The 6,421-nt window shown below is 37.1% G+C and overlaps 1 long non-coding RNA gene across 2 annotated transcripts; it reads right to left on the bottom strand.

Moving 5' to 3' along the window:
* Positions 1–4,214: 4,214 nt before the first annotated feature.
* Positions 4,215–6,214, bottom strand: LOC123847471 (uncharacterized). Of its 2 annotated transcripts, none has more exons than XR_008506500.2 (3): positions 5,971–6,214; positions 5,730–5,886; positions 4,215–5,549 (listed from the first exon to the last, which is right to left on the bottom strand). It is a non-coding gene; the product is annotated as an uncharacterized LOC123847471 (long non-coding RNA). The 2 variants fall into 2 exon arrangements; XR_006791553.3 differs by having other exon boundaries at positions 6,021–6,214.
* Between the last annotated feature and the right edge of the window lie 207 nt (positions 6,215–6,421).

Raw genomic sequence — 6,421 nt, 5'->3', positions numbered from 1 at the left:
TGTTAATCAACTGTTTATGCCATTGATAAGGCTTCTGGCCAACAGTAGGCTGTTAATGGTTAAATTTGGGGGGAGTTAAAAGTTAAATGCAGATTTTTCAACTGCGTGGGCGGTTAGCACCCTTAACCCCTGTGTTGTTCAAGGATCAACTGTATGTAATGAATACTAGATTGTATATCCCTGGCAATGTTGAGAGTCTCATGATTTGAAGTTTAAGAAGTTAATTATAATCATTCTCATCTTTTTTCATGTGCTAATATGCACAATTATTTTTGCTTAAAGTAATATAAGCAGATGTTAGTATCCTTATTAGTAAAATATACCCATTTAGAAAACTGAAATGCTTTTAGAAGAAAAGTTTTAATATCTCAAAGATATAGGAAGGATTCTGTAGTGTCTTAACGTGACCATATCCATAAAACACATGCTTTTTCTGATTATGAAATAAGTTGTTGAAGATATTTTCAGAAATACTCATTGTCTCAGACATGTTCACTGTCTCATCCTGTACCTGAATATTAAGTAGCTTGAAAGGTATTCTCACTTGCTTGTAATTCAGTGCAGGAAAGCTGCTTATCAAAGTATGATGCCCTAGTGTCATGAAAGAGTTAGAATAGGTTCCAAAATTTCAATAGGTTAAACTTTGGTGAAAGGATCAGGAGAGTATATAATTTGAAAGAATTCATGCTTCATCTGCTATATCTTCATGTTGAACTTTTGATGCTGTTTGACGTTATTTCCCAAGTTAGAACCAACATACTGTTAACAGAACACAACACTGCCTTCCAGGGGAGTGAGTCACACTCTGAGCAGAGACATTGCTGCAAAAAAGGTATATGAATCTCCACAGCTTCCAAATAAAATCAACTGCAGAAGAAATAGGTTTGAAGTGCACAACATTTCTTGTAAAACTAAAAAATTAAATCAAAAATTAAAAACTGAATTAAAATTAAAATTTTAGATTTTAAAATTAAAACTGAAAAGTTAGTGTCTTTCTGAATGCAAGAACAAATTAGTAAAATAATGCCCCAGTCAAAAAATAGTAAAGAATACCTGTTTCTAACTTCTTTCTGTCTCTTCTGGGTGAGTATTTTGAAGCTAGAAAAGTGAAATACACTATATTAAATGGAATTTAATAATAACATCTGCCTTAACCTGACATTATAAAAGAATAAATAGGGCAAATGAAAGGTATTGGTGAGAAGGCCTTTCTTAATGAAATGGTCATCCTAAGGTCCCTCTACCCTCAATCGCTGTGAAAGAAACTTCGAGTCTCATTTACATCACCATGCATGTTAACTGGTTCCTAGTCGGTCTTTTATCAAGCTTATGGGGAGGGGAGGAGTGTCTGCATTTTTTTTTTTTAACAAATGTATTCTTTTTTTTTAAGATTTTTTTTTTTTAATTTATTTATTAGGGAGAGAGAGCGCAAGAGGGGGAAGGGTTAGAGGGAGAAGCAGACTCCCCGCTGAGCAGGGAGCCCGATGTGGGACTCGATCCCGGGACTCTGGGATCATGACCTGAGCCGAAGGCAGTCGCTTAACCAACTGAGCCACCCAGGTGCCCGAGTGTCTGCATTTTTGAGGCTACTTGCATTCCTTGATTTTCGTAGAATAATAAGACAATGGAATTAATATTGGCTAAGGATTGAATCAGAATTTAAAACTGTACACTTCCACTATCCAAAGAGCTAAATTTCAATTACATCAATCTGTTTATTTTAATTTTCAAACATATGGACACCTCTTACACACATGAATGTTAAAAGAATTCACTGAATTTGTCTGAAAGATAAAGGCAATGTATAAGATGATAGCAAGGCAAATCAAACAACACCCAAATACAGTGAATGATTTTAGACTTAGACTTTCAACTCAACAATTTGGAAAACATTGCTAAACATGATATTTGGCATGAAGTTTCAGAGGACACTTCAAGTTCTAGTAATACCACCCATGAGCAATGTGACATTTATTTAACATTCCTAGATCCCTGTCCTTACTGGAAAATGAGGATAAAGTTCTACCTCACAGAATCATCTTGAAAATCAAATGAGATATTTGATTATCGAGACAAGGAATGGGTGTGAAAATTGCATATACTAGCAATTTCATAAATTGCAAACACATTGCCAAATACACGGTGATTATGGGTACATTTTATTTTTTTGTGCCAAAGGAACATAAAATTTGATTAATTATAATTTTTAATTCATAGTACACATTCATCATTGGTCCAGGCTTAGCCCACCTTTATTTAGTTGATTGATTACTTAGTTGGCATTTTTAATAATGTAGTAAACATTCATGAAATCACCACTCGAAACATAAGCTAGTGCCATGGTAACAATTCACATCCAGCCACATAGTCCCTTCTACCACCTCCTCCCTCCCCGCTAAATCCCATGTTCATCATTCCTATGCTTTTTTTCCTTAAACAGTCAGATTAGTTTGTGTATTTTTTCTTATCTTTAATAAAAATTTGTTTATATTCTTTGGTAATTATATAAATAATGATCCACAAATAATGACAGTTTTATTCTTCCTTATGCCTCCAATTTCTTTTTCTTATCTTATGGAACTAGCAGCTGCAGAAAATGTTGAAAGCCTCAAAACTGATGAACTAAGTATCTGTGGTAAGATTCTAGCAAATAAACAACAAAACAAACCCATGAAAAGAAGAAAATAATTTAAATAGTAGTCATTGTAATGACCACATCTTTATGCCTACATTTTAAAGATTACACCTGACTGAGAAAAACTGAAGCAATCCTAAGAGAACTTCCACAGACTCCCGCCACCACCTTTACCCACCTAAATTAGTTTGCTGGGACTGCCATGACTAAATGGTTTAAACAAGAAACATGTATTGTCTTGCATTTCTTCAGGCTAGAAGTTCATGATCAGGTACGTACAGTTTTGATTTTGTCCAAGGCCTTTCTCCTTGACTTGCAGATGGTTGCCTTCTCCCTGTGTCTTCACATGTTCTTTTCTTTTTGCCTACACACCTTTGGTGTTGCTTTTCTCCTCTTCTTATAAGGACACCAGTCATATTGGATTAACGCCTCACCTTTATGACCTCATTTTTACCTTACTTACCTCTTTAAAGACCCTATCTCCAAATACAGTCTCATTCTGAGGAACTGGGACTAGGCTTTCAACATATGAATTTGGGATTGGAGGGGGACACATGATTCAGCTTATAACACCATCTATGAGTATATGTATCCCAAATGATACTTTTATGCTCCTTCTGCTGGGTAGATTTGGTCCCACATCAAGGTACACAGTGTGGCTACATTTCAGCTCCCCAACTCTGTCAGGTAGACAACATTGAGCAGAGCACAACCTACACATCTATAGTTTATGGTCCAGTGTGTAACCAAATATTCTGCTTCCCACCAGCTAGTATAGAAGGATACTCTGTGCTCCTATCTAAAGCTGACTCATCCACTTGTGCATTTGACCTTTTAGTCTTTTGCATAAAACTGGAGGGTAAGATGAACCATGAGAGACTATGGACTCTGAGAAACAAACTGAGAATTTTAGAGGGGAAAGAGGTGGGGGTTGGGTCAGCCCGGTGATGGGTATTAAGGAGGGCACGTATTGCATGGAGCACTGGGTGTTATATGAAAACAATGAACCGTGGAACACTACATCAAAAACTAATGATGTACTGTATGGTGACTAACATAACATAATAAAATAAAATAAAATTTAAAAAAATAAATAAATTAAATAAAACATGGTCAGAGGATTTAAATAGACATTTTCCCAAAAAGACATACAGATGAGCAACAGGCACATGAAAAGATGTTCAACATCACTCATCATCAGGGAAATGCAAGTCAAAACCACAGTGAGCTATCACCTCACACCTGTTAGAATAGCTATTATCAAAGAAAAAAAAAACCCAGAAATAATAAGTACTGGCAAAAATGTGGAGAAAAGAGAACCCTCATTTACTGTTGGTGGGAATGTGAACTGGTTCAGCCACTATGGAAAACAGTATGGAGTTTCCTCAAAAAATTAAAAATAGAAATACTGTGGCGCCTGGGTAGTGCAGTTGGTTGAACGTCCGACTTTTGGCTCAGGTCATGAAATCGAGCCCCATGTCAGGCTCCACATTCAGCCCAGAGTCTGCTTGAGATTCTCTCTCCCTCTCTTTCTGCCCTTCCCACTCATGCTCTCTCTCTCTCTCATAAATAAATAAATCTTAAAAAAAAAAAAAAAAAAAAAAACAGAACAACCATATGATTCAGCAATCCCACTTCCGGGTATTTATCTGAAGAAAACAAAAACACTAATTTGAAAAGATAGATGCACCACTATGCATAGTGCATCATAATTTACAATAACCAAGATACAGAAACAACCTAAGTGTTCACTGATAGGTGAATGGATAAAGAGGATGTGGTATATATATGAACAATGGAATATTACACAGCCATCAAAAAGAACGAAATCTTGTCATTTGCAACAACATGGATAGACCTTGAGGGTATTATGCTAAGTGAAGTTAAGTAAGACAGGGAAAGACAAATACCATATGATTTCACTTTCGTGTGGAATCTAAAAAACAAAACAAAACAAGAACTCATAGATAACAGAGAACAGACTGGTGGTTGCCAGGGGGGTGGGGGGAGTAAGGAGGTGGGTAAAATGGGTGAAGGGGATCAAGAGCTACAAAGTCACAGTTATAAAAAGCATAAGTCATGGGGATATAATATACAGCCTGGTAACTATAGCTAATAATATTTTATTGCATATTTGAAAGTTGCTAAGAGAGTAGATCTTGAAAATTCTCATCCTAAGGTTAAAAAAAGAAAAAATTTCTAACCCTTCATGGTGATGATCATAACCAGACTTATTGTCTTAATCATTTCTCAGTGTACACCAATATCAAATAATTATGCTGTATATCTTAAACTAATATGATGTTATATGTCAGTTATACTTTAATAAAATAATATTTCCAGAAAAGGGCAGAAATAATATAGGATGGTTAAGCATTTGCTACTACTTATACTTTAATCGAATTGTCTGTTCTTTTTTGAACAGTTACTTGTGTTTTCTAGTAATAATTTGTTATACATAGCTCTTCGGGTTTCTTGATACTTAGAACAAAATTCAGGTAAACTGTAAAAAAAAATTTTTTAAGATAGGGGGGTGAGAGATATCCAGGTGGGCCTGACCTAATCACATGATAGCTTTCTCCAGCTGATCTCAGAAAAAGAAGTCAGAAAGTTGAAGTATGAAAGGAATTCAACATGAGGGAAATTTTCCATTTCTGAAGGTGAAGGCCGTGGAGCAAAGACTTGACAGTGGCCTCTCGTTGCTGAAAGCGGCTCCCACCTGACAGCGAGCAAGGGAACAGGGATCTCAGTCCAACCACCACAAGATACTGAATTCTGCCAACAACTTAAATGAGACTAGAAGTGGATTGCTCCCCAGGGCTTTCAGACAAGAACTCAGCCTTACCAACCCCTTGATTACAGTCTTGTGAAATCCTGAACAGAGAATCCAGCCATACACCGCTTGCCTTCTGCCCTAAAAAACAGTAAGTGGGTGTTAATTTGAATCCACTCCACTTCCGGTAATTTGTTACACAGGAAAAAGGCAGGGTGAAAGAGAGAGAGACAGAGAGGAAGGAAGAAAGGAACAAAGGAAGGAACGAAGGAAATACAAATGTGTATCAGACACTCCAAGTTCAACATTTCCAAAACTGACCTCTTGATCTTTCTCCAAATTGGCTTCACCTCATTCTTCCCCATCTTCATTGACGGTACCTCCTTCCTTCAGTTGTGCAGGCCAAACACCTATTAATCCTTGGCTCCTCTCTTTCTTTCACAAACCACATCAGAATTGTCAGGAAGTCGTGCCGGCTCTGCTTTCAAAATACATCCAGGTCACAATACTTGTTACCACCTCTTCTGCTACTTTTGTCCAAAACCCCTTTATCCCCTCTCACATATCAGACGGCAACGGCCTTTTCGTTGGACCCTCCTGCTTCCCCCTTACCCAGGGTCTGCTCTCGGCACAGTGGCCAGAGGAACCTTTGTAAACCCGGAAGTCAGCTTATGTAACTCCACTGCTCACAAAGCTTCGAAGAGTCCTCGTTTTACTAAGAGTAAGCACTTATGACAGCAAAGAGAGAAACAGGCTTCCCGTCCTGCTACTAGTATTCTGAAGAGGCAAAAAAAAAAAAAAAACAAGGAAAGAGATATTTGAACAGCAGTTCCAACAGAGTATAATTTTACTGCCAACCACAGTTCTCTTTTCATTGGACAAATTTATAAACAAACCCAGGAAAAGTTCCTGATTCTCGCAACACTCTCGAATTTTCTGAGAACAGTAAAAGGCCTAGACGTTCTCTGCTTTGAAATCTTCCATTGGAAACTGTTGTGATTTTTTCATTTTTT

This window comes from Mirounga angustirostris, unplaced genomic scaffold, assembly GCF_029215605.1.
Source record: "Mirounga angustirostris isolate CCGP_5_RB_7025 unplaced genomic scaffold, mMirAng1.0.hap1 SCAF_2, whole genome shotgun sequence".
Classification (NCBI taxonomy): Eukaryota; Metazoa; Chordata; class Mammalia; order Carnivora; family Phocidae; genus Mirounga; species Mirounga angustirostris.
Note: the sequence above shows the minus strand (reverse complement) of the source record. Positions and strands in the feature narration are given on the sequence as shown.